Source organism: Bos mutus, chromosome 16 (assembly GCF_027580195.1).
Source record: "Bos mutus isolate GX-2022 chromosome 16, NWIPB_WYAK_1.1, whole genome shotgun sequence".
NCBI lineage: Eukaryota > Metazoa > Chordata > Mammalia > Artiodactyla > Bovidae > Bos > Bos mutus.
In genome coordinates, this window is record NC_091632.1 from 31,715,178 (window position 1) to 31,735,520 (window position 20,343).

Sequence of the window (20,343 nt, forward strand, 5' to 3'; positions counted from 1 at the left end):
AGGAGAGACTGGAGTTATCTCTAGAGATAGACATTTTGAGCCTCAGGTCTCCTAGGCCACCTGCTGGTAGATCAGACCATGAGACATAAAGCAGTTTTGTAAGCACGTCTGTATACTTCAGTTTTGGTTTATTTTTAAAGCTGCTGCTATGTAAGTGCTAGTTGACTAAATAATTGTGCTGTGATTTACCTAAATATTAAAGATATAAATGTCATTTGAAAGTTATAAAATAATTACTTTTAAAGAATGAATGTGGATTTTAAAAAATGCTTCACTTGGTTTCTAATAGGATTTTCAAACTGATTTTAAAAATCAATGAACAAAGTTCTTTTTCTCCCTTAAAAATAATCAAATTTTAGAGCTGGAAGGATTGAAATCATGTTTTTTTAAGCAGACTTATTTGTAAGAACAGTTTGACATTTACACTATAACTATTCCCTCGTAGCTCAGTCCATAAAGAATCTGTATGCTATGCAGGAGTCCAGGATTCGATTCCTAGGTTGGGAAGATCTCCTGGAGAAGGAAATGGCCTGGGAAATCCTACGGACAGAGGAGCTTGGCAGGTTACAGTCTATGGGGTCCCAAGAATTGGACACAACTTAGCGACTAAACCATCGAGCAGAGAGTACAGAGAATTTCCGTCTAGCTCCTCACCCGACATACTCACAATCATTCTACCAGCATCATGATCAGAGCAATACATTTGTTATAATTCTTGAACCTACACTGAGACAGACATCATTATCACCCACATGTCATAGTTCACACTAAGATTCACTCTTGGAATTGTGGAGTCTATGAGTTTGGGGAAATATGTACTTCTATATCCTACAGATTGATGCTTTTGAACTGTGATGTTGGAGAAGACTCTTGAGAGTCCCTTGGACTGCAAGCAGATCCGACCAGTCCATCCTAAAGTCCTGAATATTCATTGGAAGGACCGACGCTGAAGCTGAAACTCCAATACTTTAGCCACCTGATGCCAAGAAATAACTCATTTGAAAAGACCCTGATGCTGGGAAAGATTGAGGGCAGGAGGAGAAGGGGACAACAGAGGATGAGATGATTGGATGGCATCACCAACTCAATGGACATGAGTTTGAGTAAGCTCCAGGAGTTGATGATGGATAGGGAAGCCTGGTGTGCTGCAGTCCGTGGGGTCGCAAAGAGTTGGACACTACTGAGCAACTAAACTGATATCCTACCGAGTAATTGTACTGCCCTAAAAATCCTCTTTACTCCACTTTGCTGTTCTTAGTCGCTCAGTCATGTCTGACTCTTTCGGACCCCATGGACTGTAGCCTGCCAGCTTTACTTTATTCTTTATCTTTCTGTCCCTACAACCCTGGAGACCACTAGTCTTTTTTGCATTCCCCACAGTTATTCCAAAATGTCGTATAATTGGAATCATACAGTATATAGTCTTTTTTATTGGCTTCACATTTAGTAATATACATATAAGTTTCCTCTATGACTTTTCATGTTTTGACAATATTCCACTGTCGGATTGCACTGCTGCTGCTGCTGCTACTGCCAAGTGGCTTCAGTCGTGTCCAACTCTGTACAACCCCATAGATGGCAGCCTACCAGGCTCCTCCATCCATGGGATTTTGCAGGCAAGAGTACTGGAGTGGGGTGCCATTGCCTTCTCTGGCCTGAATGCACTACAGGTTATTTATTCATTCATTTACAGACGTGTATCTTGGTTACTTAGTTTGCTGCTATAAGTATCTATGTTCACATTTGATGGAGACATAAGTTTTAAATTCATTTGGGTAGATACCAAGGAGTGAGACTGTCAGATCATATAGAAAGGGATGGACATGTACACACTGCTTTATTTAAAATGGATAATCAACAAGGACCTACTGTAGAGCTCATGGACCTTTGCTCAAGGTTACGCGGCAGTTAGAATGGGAGGGGAGTTTAGGGGAGAAGGGATCCATGTATATGCATGTGTGAGTTCCTTCACTGTTCACTGGAAACTGTCACAACATTGCTAATCGGCCACACCCCAAAACAAAATTAAAAGTTAAAGAAAATTTTAAAAATGAAAAGGGAATGCATTACAATTTTTTTTTCTTTTTTATCCATCTTTCCTGTTAGAGATGGTCCCACAAAAGGCAGGGACTTTGTGTCTATCATCCTGTGATTCTCACAACGGAACAAAAAGCCTGGTGTGACACTAAATGCATCTAACTTGGGTCTTAAAAATAATTAACATTAGATTATATCCAAATGTTATTTCATACTGCGATGCTAACTTGAGGAAATTCAACATCAGTTGTCTGCCAATAACATAAATAAAGTGAATAGGGAAGAAATAGCACTGTGCTCAATACATTTGTGCAGTAAACTGTACATCAAAGTATAACTAACCAGGAACCTATGGGTCCTTCCCAGGCCAGATACCCCACATTCTCCTTTTACCTCTTCATTATAGAAAACATTTAGCCTCCTAGGCCTTCCCTGAGTCCCAGTGAGTGAATTTAGTAAGAAAGTAAGAGAGGGAAGAGGTGGCCTGCAGAAGGTGTTCTTCTACTCCGGCTGGTCTGCCATGGAGTTGGCGAGGAGGCGATGGGCATGAGGGGCTGGCTCGGGTGGCAGCGGAGGCCGCTGTGGATGCAGCAGCTCTGCTCGGCATCAGGGCAGGGCTGCCCCACTTCCGCCTTGTAGCCCGGGAGCCGGTGTCCGGGGCCCCAGTGGGCTGCACAGGGCGAGCAGCGCGTCGGCTCCTGTCACCCGGGCCTCCGCCTGGGCTTCCCCTTCATGTAGGACGTAAGCGGGGACAGGACCGGCTCTTCCAATGGGGCTGCCTCTATCTCCAGTCAGGCCCTCAAAAGCCTCAGGAAGAAGTGGCCCCTTTTTCCCTGGTTTGGCATGGATATTGGTAGGACCCTGGTCAAACTTATTTATTTAGAACCCAAAGACATCATTGCTGAAGAGGAAGAAGTGGAAAGTCCTAAAAGCATTGGGAAGTACCTGACCTCCAATGTGGCTTATGGGTCCACAGGGGTTCGGGACACACCTGGAGCTGAAGGACCTGACTCCGTCCTTCAGCAAAGGCCGCAAAGGCAATCTGTACTTCATATGCTTTCCCATGCCTAACATACCCGCTTTTATTCAAATGGGCAGAGATAAAAATGTCTGGAGTCTCCACACTGTGTTTTGTGCCTAGGCTAGAGGTGGAGCCTACACATTTGAGCAGGATTTTTTCACAGTATGCCTTTTTAGCTTGTATACAATTTATGATAATTTGTTAAAAACAGTATCAATAGAAAGTGGTGGAATCATTTCCATATCTAATGGAATTTGAATTTTCTTGAGTCAAATTAATATTAAATAGTGATAGGAGTTGCCATCTATAAATTGTTGTGTAGTTTACTTTTTGCCCAACTCAGATGAGTTAATGAGAATCAGAACTTTTAAAAGCATAGCATTTTGTTGTTCTTGTAGTATGAAAAAATAATGAAACTGCAATAAGTAGAGTAAGGAACTACCAGTGAGGAGCAGTATCAATGTTTTGAACAATTAAATTGAAAAATAGTTTTTAAAAATTAATGCCATTTCATGTTATAAAATTCTTTCTAATCTTGTATATCACATAATTTTCTTATCCTCTTAATTTATTTCTTGAAGGTTTTACTATTTAAAAATATGAGGAACTCTGGTCCAAAGTAGTGTTTTTAGGCCTTAGGGCTAGTCTGAGATGGTTGACAGTCGACTCTCCTTTCCCCAAATGCCTTTTGATGTGTCCTGTGCTGCACACTTATTAACAGGAGTCTGGACTCTAGTGGGAGTGTCAGAGGGCACTTGATTTTGTTTTCATTCAGTAAACATGTGTGAGGCCTTGAGGCTAGGTCCTTTGAGAGTGCATGTGGGGGTAGATGGGAGAATTGACAAGTGAATTTGCCAAGACTCCGATCTTCAGAGCGCAACGTAGAGTTAAAAAATATTCAGTGACCATGGCTTTAATGCCACCAATGAGAATGTTATTGCAGAGATTCTGCCTTTACCTATCTTTTTTTAAAATATAAATTTATTTATTTTAATTGGAGGCTAATTACATTACAATATTGTATTGGTTTTGCCATTCACCCCACCCCAGGTGAGTGTCATTGTACTGTTTGTGACTTTGTCTTCTTTCTTTGTCATCTATTCTCTTTCTCCCATAACTGACTATAACCATCATATAGAACTGACATGAATTTTAAAAGTAGGTATTGTTTGAATTTTTCTTGGTTTTTAGTTTTCAGTGGTTTCTTTTCAATGAGTGAGTAAATGGGAAGATAGCAGGAGGAGAGGAGGTCCTTTGTGGTCATAGTGAACTCTGGAGGATAACTGATAGGTAAAGGAGAAAACGTACCTATTTCTGGGACCCCATAGAGATGCTTTTGGAGCATATTTGAAAGCCATTCAGGCTGTTACCAGCGGTTGTGTGGTAATCCAAGGAGAGGTGCAGAATACATTTTAGACCTCAGGAACTTCCTCCTAGGCTGTTGGGATTTCTCATCTGTATGCACCAGCACTGTCCTTGAAAACTGTATGAAAATTAAACGTCTAATAAATCCTGTTTGTGCCTTGGGAGTGCTTATTATTTAGTAAACCATAGTGAAACAATTCTAATTTTAAAAAGCAAAAGAAAATAAGAGAAAGTGGGGAAATAGTCAAGCGAGACTAGTTCAGCCATTAATGAAATGAAAAGACCTCTAAAACCTTTTGATGTGGAGTCAAATTGGCAGAATAGGAGGATGTGAGCTCACCTCTCCCCACAAGTACTTCAAGAATACATCTGCAAATGGAACAGTTATCACAGAGCACCTGCTTAACACTAGTAGAATACCTTGGGGACCTAAAAGGACTAGAAAAATACCCTGGCAACCAGGTAGGATGAAAGAAACATAAAAGAAAAGAGAAAACAGAATGGTACATACATCCATGGGGTGAAGGAATAGGAGAAGAGAGGGTCCCACACTTGGAAAAGCCCCCTCACTGGTTGAGAGATCAGCTAAGACAGGAGGGGAGCTTCAGGGGCTCAGAGGATAGTGCAGCAACATGTCTGTGGCAGACAGGACAGAATAAGACATCCGCTGAAGGTCCATGCTACTATCCTGCATGCCCCAGCCTGAGATGTGGGTCTGCCATTGTGGATGGAGGCTGAACACTGGAACATGGGATTTGGAGAGCAGACCCTGTGATGGGCTGCTGTCAGGTGCAAAGAGACAGACTGAAGGGATGGGAGTAAGGAGCTCCACAGCCAGGGGTGTTTGTGGAAGAAGCTCAGGCTACCATAGAACCACAGTGACACTGCTGAGTTACACACCAGGGGCAGGGCCACTATGGAGGCTTCCACACATTCTGGTCCCAGGCTCCATGGGTATAAGGAGCAGCACCCACCTGAACAGGCTTGCATACCTCACCCACCACAGCGTCCCAGACTCTTGAGAGCCCCAGGGGACTCAGTCTCCTAGCCCATCACCACCTCTGCATCTGTTCGCCTGAGTGAGGAAATGTGCTCCAGGTCAGCCCTGGAGCAGATACTGGTGGGAGGATGACACAAAGAGGTGGGGCTGAAGCCACAGCTGAGCCCCAGGAGTTGTGCAACTAAGGGAGAAGAGCTGAAATCTCTCCTTGAGACTGTGAACCATGGATTTACACCCCAGCTGCTAGCTTTGTGAACTCAGTGCCCGTGGAACATCTAAATGGATGAGCATTCACACAGTGGAGACAGGTCTACCTTTAGCAGCTGTAGGCTTTGGGCATATATCCATGGGGATTGGTTCAGGACAGAATGAGAGCTGCCACCTTAGCCCCTACAGTGGGTTCAGGTGCATGATTCCTGAGGTCCTGGGACCTGACTTCAAGCAGGTGGCTTGGTGGAAACAATACCTGAGATACACCAGGACCAATTGCCTGTATTACCATAGTTAATGCAGAGTACATCATGAGAAACACTGGGCTGGAAGAAGCACAAGGTGGAATCAAGATTGCCAGGAGACATATCAATAACCTCAGATATGCTGATGACACCATCCTTATGGCAGAAAGTGAAGAGGAACTAAAAAGCCTGTTGATGAAAGTGAAAGAGGAGAGTGAAAAAGTTGGCTTAAAGCTCAACATTCAGAAAACTAAGATCATGGCATCTGGTCCCATCACTTCATAGGAAATAGATGGGGAAACAGCGGAAACAGTGTCAGACTTTATTTTGGGGGGCTCCAAAATCACTGATGATGGTGATTGCAGCCATGAAATTAAATGATGTTTACTCCTTGGAAGAAAAGTTATGAGCAACCTAGATAGCATATTCAAAAGCAGAGACATTACTTTGCCAACAAAGGTCTGTCTAGTCAAGGCTATGGTTTTTCCTGTGGTCATGTATGGATGTGAGAGTTGGACTGTGAAGAAGGCTGAGCACCAAAGAATTGATGCTTTTGAACTGTGGTGTTGGAGAAGACTCTTGAGAGTCCCTTGGACTGCAAGGAGATCCAACCAGTCCATCCTGAAGGAGATCAGCCCTGGGTGTTCATTGGAAGGACTGATGTTAAAGCTTAAACTCCAGTACTTTGGCCACCTCATGTGAAGAGTTGACTCATTGGAAAAGACTCTGATGCTTGGAGGGATTGAGGGCAGGAGGAGAAGGGGACGACAGAGGATGAGGGCAGGAGGAGAAGGGGATGACAGAGGATGAGATGGCTGGATGGCATCACCGACCTGATGGACATGAGTTTGAGTGAACTCCAGGAGTTGTTGATGGACAGGGAGGCCTGGCGTGCTGCGATTCATGGGGTCGCAAAGAGTCAGATATGACTGAGAGACTGAGCTGACTGACTGAACTGACCATAGTTAAGGTGGGGCTGAGAGTTCTTCCAATAGCAGTGTAGTTTCTGAGTCAGCCCAATGGATAAAAAGTGACATAAGAAGAGTACACTCAAAGGTGAACCACTCCAGATGAGGAAAACTCAGTGACTACTCTCCCAGTGGGAATGTTCCAATCAGATCACAAACACAGCTCAGGAAAAGATATGAAGGTCTCTACTCCAACAACTAGGGAGCAAATCTGGCTCCTGACAGGGCAGTGACAACCACAGACCAAAGGGGCAGTCCTGCTTAATATCCAGTGCAGGCTCAGGTCATCGCAACCTCAGTCACACTTCCTTTCAATAGGATAATGGCCTTCATACACAGAGGAAAGAGGAGGCATATATACATATTAAAAACAGCTTTTGCACCACAAAAATATTAAACCTACACAGGCTACACAGTGACATTCCCACATAGAAAATAGCCCTCCAAGACAAGAGGAAGAACTCACAGAGCTTTTGGCTTTGAAGGCCAGTGGGGCCTCAGTGCATGAGTGCCACAGGGCTGGGAAAAACTGAATTTTCACTCTTGGAGCATGCACATAAGAACTCACAAGCACTGTAACACAGCATATAGCTATACCTCCACAGGAATCAGGGTAGACCTAACTCTTGGAGAGTCTCCTGGGGTAGTGGGGGTTGTTAGTGACTCACTGTGTGGGCAAGGACACAGGCAGTAGAGGCCCCAGGGAATATTAGTCAACATGAGCTATCCCAGAGGTCCTCATTTTAGGCACCAAGCCTTGATCCCACCCAGTAGTCTATAACAACAGACTGGTTCAAAATTGGGAAAGGGGTACATCAAGACTATATATGACCACCCTGCTTGTTTAACCTATATGCAGAGTACATCATGCAAAATGCCAGGCTGGAAGAATCACAAGCTGGAATCATGACTGCTGGGAGAAATATTAACAACTTCAGATATGCAAATGATGCCCCTTTAATGGCAGAATGTGAAAAGGAACTAAAGAGCCTTTTGATGAAGGTGAAAGAGGAAAGTGAAAAAGCTGACTTAAAATTGAACATTCAAAAAACTGACACCATTGCATCTGGTCCCATCACTTCATGGCAAATATATGGTGAAAAAGTGGAAACAGTGACAGATTTTCTCTTCTTGGACTCCAAAATTACTGTGAATAGTGACTGAAGCCACAGAATTAAAATCTTGCTCCTTGGAAGAAAAGTTATGACACACCTAGATAACCTACTAAAAAGCAGAGACATTACTTTGACAACAAAAGTTTATCTAGTGTCTCGTCAAGGCTATGGTTTTTCCAGTAGTCATGAATGGATGTGACAGTTGGACCATAAAGAAGGCTAAGCATGGAAGAACTGATGCTTTCAAACTGTGATGCTGGAGAAGACTCTTAAAAGCAGCAAGGAGATCAAACCAGTCAATCCTAAAGGAAATCAACCCTGAATATGCACTGGTTGGATTGATGCTGAAGCTGAAGCTTCAGTACTTTGGCACCTGATGTGATGAGTCAACTCATTGGAAAAGATGCCAATGCTGGGAAACATTGAGGACAGGAGAAGGGGCAACAGAGGATGGGATGGTTGGATGGCATCACAAACTCAGTGCACATGTGTTTGAGCGAACTCTTGGAGACAGTGAAGGACAGAGAAATCCGGCATGCTGTAGCATGCAGTAGTGAAAAGTCGGACAAGACTTAGTGACCGAACAACAACAAGGGGAGATGGAATATCTCAAACCAAAAAACCAGCAAGACAGGAACTGATGCTCAGCAAACAAGCTGTCTAAAGTCATACTGAACTAATAGCTACCTCAAAACACACTCCTTGACATAGCCCTTCACATCAGAGGAACAAAGTCCAACTTGACCCATCAGAGGGCAAGCATCAGTTCTCCCCCATAAGAAAGCCTGCAGCCTTGGACCAACCTCACCCCCAGGGGGCAGACACCCACCAGGGGGCAGAAGCAAGAGGAACTACAATCCTGCAGCCTGCAGAAAGGAGACCATGAACACAGAAAGTTCAACAAAATGAAACGATGAGAAACACATTGCAAATGAAGGAACAAAATAAAACCCACAGAAACTAAATGAAGAGGAGATAAACAGTCAACCTGAAAAATACTGTAGAATAATGATCATAAAGATGATCTCAAATCTCAGAAAAAGAATGGAGGCACAGATCAAGAAGATACAAGAAATGTTTAACAAGGAGCCAAAAGATTTAAAGAGCAAACCGAGATAAACAATAATAAGTGAAGTGAAAAAATACACCAGAAGAAATCTATAGCAGAAACTTAGGCAGAAGTATGAATAAGTAAGCTAGAAGACACAGAGGCAGAAATCACTGCCACAGAACAAAATAAAGCATATAAGAATAAAAATAAAGGAGAATATACTCAACGACGTCTGGGACAACATTAAATACACCAACATTCCTATTATTGGGGTCTCAGAAGAAGGAAAAAAGAAAGTTCCTGAGAAAATATTCGAAGAGATTTTAAAGCTCAACATTCAGAAAACTAAGACCATGGCATCCGGTCCCATTGCTTCATGGCAGATAGATGGGGAAACAGTGGAAACAGTGGCTGACTTTATTTTTCTGGGCTCCAAAATCACTGCAGATGGAGATTGTAGCCATGAAATTAAAAGACACTTACTCCTTGGAAGGAAAGTTATAAGCAACCTAGACAGCCTATTAAAAAGCAGAGACATTACTTTGCCAACAAAGGTCCATCTAGTCAAGGCTATGGTTTTTCCAGTGGTCATGTATGGATGTGAGAGTTGGACTATAAAGAAAGCTGAGCACAGAAGAATTGATGCTTTTGAACTGTGGTGTTGGAGAAGACTCTTGAGAGTGCCTTGGACTTCAAGGAGATCCAATCAGTCTATTCTAAAGGAGATCAGTCCTGGGTGTTCATTGGAAGGGCTGATGTTGAAGCTGAAATTCCAATACTTTGGCCACCTGATGTGAAGAGCTGACTCATTGGAAAAGACACTGGTGCTGGGAAAGACTGAAGACAGGAGGAGAAGGGGACAGTGGAGGATGAGATGGTTGGATTGCATCATTGACTAGATGGACATGGGTTTGGGTAAACTCTGGGAGTTGGTGATGGACAGGGAGGCCTGGAGTGCTGCGGTTCATGGAGTCGCAAAGAGTCGGACATGACTGAGCGACTGAATTGAACTGATAGCTGAAAACTTCAGTGACATGAGAAATGAAACACTCACTCAAGTCCAGGAAGCACAGAGTACCATAGAGGGTGAAACTAAGGAAGAATATGTCAGCATATATTAATCAAACTGAAAAAAATTAAAGACAAGAAAAGATATTAAAAGCAACAAACAGCATACAAAGAAATAACCATAAGGTTATTAGCTGATTTTTCAGCAGAAACTCTGCAGGTCAGAAGGGAGTAACATGATATATTTCAAGTGATGAAAGGGAAAAACATAAAACCAAGAATGCTCTACTCAGCCAGGCTTTCATACAGATTTGATGGAGAAACCAAAAACTTTACAGAGACGCAAAAGCTAAAAGAATTCAGAAGCATCAAACCAGCTTTACAAAACAAATGCTAAAGACTTCTAAATTAGAATTTCATGAGAACTGGAAATAAAAAAACTACAAAAGATACACAAACAAACAAAAAAAGAAAAATAAAAAGCAATCCCAACAGAACACTAAAGATGGCCATCAAATCACAACAGCAGAAAATAGAAGAGGAAGAGAAGAAAAAAGTTCAACAAAAACAAGTTGAAAACAAAAAACTGTTAATAGAAACACACATAGCAATAAATACCTTAAATATAAATGGATTAAATTCTCCAACCAAAAGACATAGACTGGCTGAATGGATACAAAAACAGGACCCATATATATGCTGTCTACAAGAGACCCACTTCAGACCTAGGGACAAATATGGACTGAAAGTGAGGAGATAGAAATAGATAGCCTATGCAACATGCTTTTTTTTTTTTTTTTTTTAGAAAAGCTGCAGTAACAATACTTATATCAGAAAATATAAACTGTTACAAGAGACAAGGAAGGACACTATATAACAATCAAGGGATCAACCTAAGAAGAAGATATAGCAATTGTAAATATATATGCAACCCCAAATAGGGGCACCTCAATAAATAAGGCAAAGACTAAAAGCCATGCTGCTGCTGCTGCTGCTAAGTCACTTCAGTCATGTCCGACTCTGTGCAACCCCATAGATGGCAGCCCAGTGGCTCCCCCGTCCCTGGGATTCTCCAGGCAAGAATACTGGAGTGGGTTGCCATTTCCTTCTCCAATGCATGAAAGTGAAAAGTGAAAGTGAAGTTGCTCAGTCATGTCCAACTCTTTGCGACCCCATGGACTGTAGCCTACCAGGCTCCTCCGTCCATGGGATTTTCCAGGCAAGAGTACTGGAGTGGGTTGCCATTGCCTTCTCCCAAGAGCCATAAAAGAGGATATAAACAGCAACATAATAATAGTGGGGGACTGTGACATCTGATATATATCAATGGACAGAGAATCCAGGGAGAAAAATCAATAAGGAAACACATGACTTAAATGGCACATTAGACTAGATGAACTTGATATTTGTAGAACATTCCACTCAAAAGCAGCAGAATACACCTTTTTTTCAAGTTCACATGGAACATTCTTTAGGATAGATAACATCTGGGGCCAAAAATCAAACCTTGGTTAACTTAAGAAAATTGAAATCTTATTAAGCTTCTTTTCAGATCATAGTCCTATGATATTAGAAGTAAAATACACGGAAAAAGAAACTGTAAAATAAAAACCACAAACTTGTTTTTTTGTGAGACTAAACAATATGTTACTAAACAACCAATGGATCACCAAAGAAATCAAAGAGGAAATTAAAAAAAATAGCTAGAGACAAATGACAATGAAATCACAATTATCTAAAACCTATGTGATATGGCAAGAACAGTTCTAAGAGACAAGTTTATAGCAACACAACCTAACCTCAGGAAACAAGAAAAATCTCAAATAAATAACCTTACCTTAAATCTAAAGCAAACCCCAAAGTAAGTAGAAGGAAAGGAATAATAAATAATAGATGAGAAGTAAATGAAACAGAGATGAATAAAACCATAAAAGAGATCAGTGAAACTAAAAGTTGATTTTTTAAAAAACTGATAAACATTTAGCCAGACTCATCGAGAAAAAAGCAAATAGGGCTCAAATCCATGATAGTAGAAATGAAAAAGTAGAAGCTACAACTGACACCACAGAAATATATAGAATTAAGAGACTCCTGAAAGCAACTATATGCCAATGAAATGAACAACCTAGAAGAAATGGACAAATTCTTAGAAAGTTACAACTGTCTAAGACTACACAAAGGAAGAAATGGAAAATATAAACAGCCCAGTCGTAAGTACTATGATTGAAACTGTGATTATAGAACTTCCAAAAAATAAAATTCCAGGACCAGATGTCTTTACAGGCAAATTCTATCAGATATTTAGTGAGGAGTTAATACATATCCTTCTGAAACTAGGAGAAGACTGAGTATAACTGGAAGGAAAGTCTACTTTAGTCCTATAGGAGAAGTGACATTGGTGAGCTCCAGAAAGAGAGGGCTGCTGATTCAGCTCATTCTGGCAGAGGGAACTGGCTGCACAGAAACATTTTAAACTCCAGTGGAAGGACTGGGGAGCAGATGTTTTGGAATCTCATGTGGAATACTGTGACTGGAGAATCAGGACGGAACAACACTCTAACGGGCTAGGACACTGCTCTGACCTGGGTGGCAAGCAAGGTCATGAGGACAGACAATCAGAGGAGGAGAGAAATGCCAAATCCAGAGTCTCACCAGACCTGGGAGTCCTACTGGCCCAGAACTGGGTGGGAAGGGTGCACCTCTGTGCACATGGTCTCCCTCTTACTCCTCCTTGAAACAGTGTGTTTCCTGAGTATAGTCTCTCAGGACTGAACAGGGGAGGTTACACTCTTCTCAGGGGTAAGGGGAAGAGCTGAGCTTTTATAATTTCTAGAACATTTCAACACTTTGAACCCTTCTACCTCCTTGAATATCAGGGACCCTGGGATCCCCAACATGGACTCTGCAATTTCTTAGTATCAACTGACATCACATGAAGTCTGTCCGTCAGTCCATCCTAAAACTTAGGTTGTTTGATAGCTCCAGGGATGTTCTGAACCCTTCACCTGAGGGAATCTACCAATTATTGACTATGTGGAATTGGGCAGGTGTCTGTTCCAAGCCCAGGCTCAGATCCACCAGGCTAAAAATGGGGAAAAGCAGTGAACTTTACATTTTCTGTGAAGATTATTTAAAGTAGTGGATGAAAATTACTGGCATCGTTGCTCACCCAGTTTGTGTTCCGCAAACATAGATGTTTATTATTGTTGTTACTAATCTCAGTTTACTGCAGCTCATGAATAAAGGTGATTGGTAGACTGAGAGTTACAAAGAATATTGAGTACAATCCAGTTTAGCCCAATTCTATGCAAAGGCCATTTATACCCATGGAAGAAATGTGGTGAAAGGAATCTTTTGGAAGGTTAACAAGATTTAGAACACTACAAAAATCCTAGTCCTGGTAGATTGATTTATAATTGAATTACTTGGACATCTCAGTGAACGGAGGAAAGAAAGGCATGGGGATTTCTTGGAGATAGAGGGAGGGTCATGCTTTCTTTGCATCCTGAAACTGCAAAAAATCTCTGGGTGATACATCCTAGGGTAGGAGTCATTTCTGAGCATGGCAGATCCTTAGGATAGAAAGATAGGTAGATACATAGACAGATAGATTCTGAATTTTGTAGGGAAGAGTGTTGGTATTCGTGAACAGTGCTTAATATGAGAAAAACAGAATTTTATTTTGTGGCTAATGGCATCACTTTAGTCAGAATTTTTTGGAACTTTCTTAATTTTGAGGAAATAGCATTATTTATATGTACTTGGAAAGGTTTATGGAATAGGATTATGGTTCAGCTGCCAGTTCAGTTCAGTCACTCATTCATGCCTGACTCTTTGTGACCCCAGGGACTGCAGCATGCTAGGCCTCCCTGTCCATCACCAACTCCTAGAGTTTACTCAAACTCAGGTCCGAGTCGATGATGCCATCCAACCATCTCATCGTCAGTCGTCCCCTTCTCCTCCAACCTTCAGTCTTTCCCAGCATCAGGGTCTTTTCCAATGAGTCATTTCTTCACAACAGATGGCCAAAGTATTGGAGTTTCAGCTTCAGCATCAGTCCTTCCAATGAATATTCAGCACTGATTTCCTTTAGGAAACTGGTTAGATCTCCTCTATTCCAACACCACAGTTAAAAAGCATCAATTCTTCATCATTCAGCTTTCCTTATAGTCCAACTCTCACATCCATACATGACTACTGGAAAAAACAAAGCTTTGACTAGATGGACCTGTGTTGGCAAAGTAATGTCTCTGCTTCTCAATATGCTGTCTAGATTGGTCATAACTTTTCTTCCAAGGAGCAAGCGTCTTTTAATTTCATGGCTGCAGTCACCATCTGCAGTGATTTTGGCTGTGCTGTTTTCATTGCTTCACTTGGGTTTTCTTTAATATCACCTAGCAGGGGCTACTCTTCATTACAGTGCACAGGCTTTTCACTGTGTTAGCCTCTCTTATTTCAGAACGTAGGCTCTAGGTGCACAGGCTTTAGTAGCTGCAGGATGTGAGCTCAGTAGTTGTGGCACACTGATTCAGTTGCTCTGCAGCAGGTGGAATCTTCCCAGACCAGGGATTGAGCCATGTCCCCTGCATTGGCAGATGGATTCCCATCCACTGCACCACCAGGGAAGTCCCTAATTAGTTCTTTACTGATGAACAGATTTAACGCTTTAATTTTCTTCTCAGTGTAGTTTTGCCTCTTTCTCAACATTTTGATTTGTCCTTTGGTTTATATCATTTTTAACTATCTTAACCAAACAGATTCTCCTTTTGATTAAAATAGCTTACTGTTTGGAGCTTTATTTCTTGACATTTAAGATATGTAGTTTGTGCAACAGCATTCATTTTAGGGGTATGTCCTTCATCTTTCCCAGCTCAGTTAACTGTGGGAATTGATGAAAGTTGAGTTGCTCCTATTCAATAGTTTTAGGGCCCTAAGAAAGTGTCTATAAGTTTCCATCAAAACTATTAGGGTCAATCTTCAGGCTGGGAGTACCCACTTCCCAGTTCATCAAAGTAAAGCAAAGCAGTGAATGGAAATGAATAGACAAGTGGTTGGGCTTCTTCCTCCTTGGTACTTATGAGATGCTTGCTCTGGTTCCCATAGAAGTAGCATTATGGATTTGTGCCCATAGGGATTAGAGTAGAATTCTGGTAAACTGGGAGTCTTCTGGGCTTCCTTGGTGGCTCAGATGGTAAAGAATCTGCCTGTAATGGTGGAGACCAGGGTTTTATTCCTGGGTTTTCCAGCCCTGTGGGAGGAGTGGATATGGTTATGAGTTGGCTCCTCTGAAGAGTGGGGAGGCCAATGAAGGGGTGCTCATGCTTGCCTGAGAGATATGCCTTGTTCCCTGCAAGTTTCCACAGCATTCTTTTGGAGCAGAGTCAGGATGAGTGCCTGGAATCCACCCAGACTCCTGCACCTGGCAGCAATAAGCCTGCTGAGGCACGAGGCCTTGGTCATCACTATTCTGGAGTTTCTGCCCATCGAGCTCTTCCCCCAACTCTTCATGGAAGCCTTCTATGGGAGTTGCAATGAGACACTGATAGCCATGGTGCAAGTCTGGCCCTTTGTCCACCTGCCTCTGGGGGGAACTGATGGAGATGCCTCATCTGTGAACCTTACAAGCAGTGCTGGATGGACCTGACATCCTGCTTGTGCAGAAGGATCACCCCAGGTGAGTCTGATTCAGGTAGACTGGTAGAGTTAGGGGAGTCTTTCAAGAGACAGCCAGGGTCAGAGGCTTCTGATGATGCCAGTGAGGAAGTACAGAGACTTGGTCATTGCTGAGCACCCTTTGGGGAAAGTTTGAGGAAGTGTATGAATGCTTAATGTGCAAGAGAACCTGAAAGTACACTCTCTGCCTCCTTCTAGTGATGCTTATGGAAGATATTAGAAATGGAGAACAGGGAAGGATGGAAGGGGAAAAGGAGATGTAAGAAACTGAGACAGAAAAAAAAAAAAAGAAACTGAGACAGAGACGGAAGAAGAGGGAAATGTTAAGAATGTGAAGTAAAAGCCCAGGTGGGATGTCTGAGTGTTGCCTAAATTCTGAGGCTGTGGTTCATTTTAGTGGATCTTCAAATAATTGCTGCCAATCTGCTATTTCCCCACAGAAGGTGCAAACTGCGTGTGCTGGATTTAAGAAATACTGGCCAGGACTTCTGGAGAATGTGGTCTGGATCCAGTGTCCAGGTGTCCTCAAGCTCATTCATGGAACCAGTGGCTAAGAAGAGGCCAAGGACACAGTGGACCTTGGTTCCCTTGGAGGTGTTCATAGAACTTCACATCAATGGAAGGACCATGGATGGATTCCTCGCCTACCTCACGAGATGGGTGGAGGAGAGGAAAGCTTCCATACACCTGTGCTGTAAGAAACTAAAGATAGAGTCAATGCCCAAAGACAGTATTATGAAGTTCCTGAGTATGGTGCAGCCAGACTGTGTTGAGGAGGTGTGAGTAAATTGCACCTGGCATCTGTCCAGCCTGGCTATGTTTGCTCCTCTTCTGGGCCAGATGAGCAATGTGCAGACTTCTTCTCTCTCACAGGGACATGTCTGCACTTGAAGATCAGAAGGAGCAGCATGTTGTCCAAATTACTTCTCAGTTCCTCAGGCTGTACCACCTCCAGGATCTCCTTCTGGTATCTACCTTCTTCTTGGAAGGATGCCTGGACCAGATGCTCAGGTGACTATGCACCACTGGCCAGGTAACAGTGAACACAACTCACCACCCTCCACCCCTCCAGGCACAGAACTCGGTTTCACTGGTATCTGAGTTGGGGAAGTCTGTGCTGTTGCTCTTAGAGCCCAGGGGCCAGGGCTGGGACAACAGAGGATGGGATATGAAAGGAGAATTCCTCTAGGATTTTCATGCTGTTCAGTCACTCAGTCATGTCCAACTCTTTGCAACTCCATGGACTGCAGCACTCCAGGCTTCCCAGTCCTTCACTATCTCCTGGAGTTTGCTCAAACTCATGTCCATTAGGTCAATGACGCCATTCAACCATCTCATCCTCTGTCATCCTCTTCTCCTCAGAATTTTTGTAGGCCTCCAAATGAGAGGTGGGCTATAACATATAAATGCACAGTATTTCTTTATCTACATCAGGAGAAAGTCTGGGGTAGGGAGACTTGCAAAGGTTGAGGCACAGTAGCTGGCAAAGTTGAGAAGCAGAAAGCAGAAGCTCCAGCTTAACATTTTGTGCCTAGCCTCTGGGGAAAGAGTTCAGGCACCCAAGGAAGGGACAGTCAAACCCCTGTCACAGGAGCCTCAGATGGGCTGACTTGGGGAAGGTGCTGAAGGGTCCAGAACCCAGGCATACCCAGACTATTTAAAAAAAAAAAAAAAAACACGTTTTTTGGTTGGTCAAAACAAAACAAAAAACCCTCTAGAATGTCAAACAAACTGTCTCCTTTGTTGCTGTATCCTGAACTGTGGTATCACAGATCAGATCAGATCAGTCACTCAGTCGTGTCCGACTCTTTGCGACCCCGTGAATCGCAGCATGCCAGGCCTCCCTGTCCATCACCAACTCCTGGAGTTCACTCAGACTCACGTCCATCGAGTCAGTGATGCCATCCAGCCATCTCATCCTCTGTCGTCCCCTTCTCCTCCTGCCCCCAATCCCTCCCAACATCAGAGTCTTTTCCAATGAGTCAACTCTTCGCATAAGGTGGCCAAAGTACTGGAGCTTCAGCTTTAGCATCATTCCTTCCAAAGAAATCCCAGGGCTGATCTCCTTCAGAATGGACTGGTTGGATCTCCCTGCAGTCCAAGCATAACCACCCAAATCAAGGCAGGAGTCCAAACTGGATAGAGGCTCTGGAAAGGGACATCTTGTAGGTTGCTATCAACTAAGGGTTAGGATCTAGTGGGGTGGGAATATGATTTCTTCTTTAGGAAGAGACATCTTAGTTTAGATGACTTGAAAATAAGTAAGGGAAGGGGGAAATTGAAGATGGAAAACTCTATGTCTGAGCATTTCTAAACCAAAGCTCTGTGCTCAATACTTTTGTGACCATAATGAGTCTGTCTCAAATTCCCTGTCAGTAAAAGGCTTTTTGCTGCAGATAGGATAATTGATATATGGGAAATGCATGATTCTGGAGGTGATGGTAATAGAACAGGAGCAATGGGGATAAAACTGGTAGATGAATATTTTTTATGAAAATAAAAACTGGTAGATCGTTTGCAGATAATGTAGGGATGTAAGTGAGCTCCTGGAAACTGCCGTCTTTGAGGGATGTTGTGGGTACATGCCCAGGTTGGTCCTCTATGCATGTCACCCAGAAGCCTTACCTGGCTTTTGGGCATGAATGCCTGGGGCCCAAGCATGGGTGGAAGGAAGTCTGAGTAGGAAGCGTTTTAAGTATGTCTTTTACTATTAACATTTGTGATGCCCATTGTTGACTGAGACAAGATGTCAGGCTCTGCTGTGAGCTTGTTCTAGTCCATTCTATTATCTTATTCATCCTCATAAGGAAGTGGAATGTGTTTTACTCTGCCACATAGATGAAGAAAGAGAGATTTCCAGGTTCTGTGAACTTGACCTAGTCATACTGTGAAGGTTAGAGGACTCAGGCTTAAATGAAACTAGGAATTCTGGATAATGATCATCATCAGATGGTCAGACAAAACTTGGCCTTCAGCAAATCTCTTGTCTGTAATCTTTAGGTCACCTTCACACCAGTTTCTAAGAGATAATAACTCTATTTTTCCCCAGGTGCCTGACAAACCCCTTGGACACCCTTGGAATAACTCTCTGCCTCTTACAATTTCAGACTTGACTCATCTTTCCCAGTGTCCAAAAACAGTCAGGTAAAAGGCCTGAATCTGAGTGGATTCACCCTGACCTATTCCATTCCTGAGCTCCTTCCAGGTCTACTGGAGAAAGTTGCAGCCACACTCCAGAAACTGTACTTAGATCAGTGTGGGATCATGGATTCACAACTCGAGGCCATCCTGCCTGCCCTAAACCACTGATTCCAGCTCAGTTTCTTCAGTGTGCTTGGGAGCTTCCTCTCCATGGCCATCATGAAGAAGATGCTGTGATGTACCTCCTGGTTGCCTAGTTTAAGTCAAGAACTCTACCCTGTCCTTCAGGAAAGTTTCATCTCTCTAGGAATCCTCCAAATGGGGAGACTTGCCCAGGGTTGGGCTGAACTGCTTGAGATTCTGAAGGACTCAGGATGTTTCAGGACCATCTGGATTAGTTCCAGTGTCTGTCCTCACTGTGGCGAGGACACACTCAATCATCCTGAGCCCATCACATATGGCAGTAACACCTCTGCCTAGTTGGGTGCATTGATCAAAAGCTTTCTTCTGAGCATTTGGAAACTGAAATCTATGATACTGGTACTTTGTGAAGGGAAAACAGACCCATGGTTTCAGACATCTACTCAATGTGTATGTGAAAAGGAAAAGTGATCCTGCAGGGGTGCAGGACTGCAGAGGGAATAGCTGATGCTGAGTGGTAATGGAACTTTGTGTACATGTGTCCCACAGAGTAAGACCTGAATTTCTGGTTTATAAACCTGAATTTCTGGTTTATAAACCTGAATTATAAACCTGAATTTCTGAAGGTGGATACAGGCTTGAGACCCACATGTTGGAGTTATCCCTGGGTAGATGGTTGTAAAGAAATAATCAGAAATAAAGAGATGCTCAGTATAAACCAACTGCTGCCTTCCATGTATGAGCTTTTTTCCCCCTCAGTTTACATTGCAGGAATCTCCAAATACAGATGAAAAAAGAGTCAGAGTTTCTGAGTTTCTACCATTTCCACCCATTCTTTATTCTGTCTGAGGCAGCTCATTGTTGTTTTTCAGATGCAAATTTATGTCCTACTACTTGGGACCTCATGGTTTGCAGCACTGCAGGCTTCCCTGTCCTTCACTATCTCCCAGAGTTTGCTCAGATTCTTGTCCATTGAGTCAGTGATGCTATCTAGTCATCTCATCCTCTTCCATCCCCTCCCCTTTTCTCTTCAATCTTTCCCAGCATCTGAGTCTTTTCCCAATAAGTCAGGTCTTCATATCAGGTTGCCAAAGTATTGGAGCTTCTACTTTAGCATCAGTCCTTCCAATGAATAGTCAGGGTTGATTTCCTTTAAGATTGACTTATTTGATCTCCTTGCAGTCCAAGGGACTTGCAAGAGTCTTCTTCAGCACCACAGTTTGAAAGCATCAATTCACTGGCGTTCAGCCTTCTGTAAGGTTCAACTCTCACATCCATACATGACTACTGGAAAAACCATAGCTTTGACTATGCAGACATTTGTCAGCAAAGTGATGTCTTTGATTTTTAATACACTAATTTGCCATA

The 20,343-nt window shown here is 42.8% G+C and overlaps 1 pseudogene; it reads right to left on the minus strand.

Moving 5' to 3' along the window:
• Positions 1-2,489: 2,489 nt before the first annotated feature.
• The window catches only part of LOC102269323 (PRAME family member 8-like), a 39,470-nt pseudogene continuing 21,616 nt past the window's right edge, over positions 2,490-20,343 (minus strand).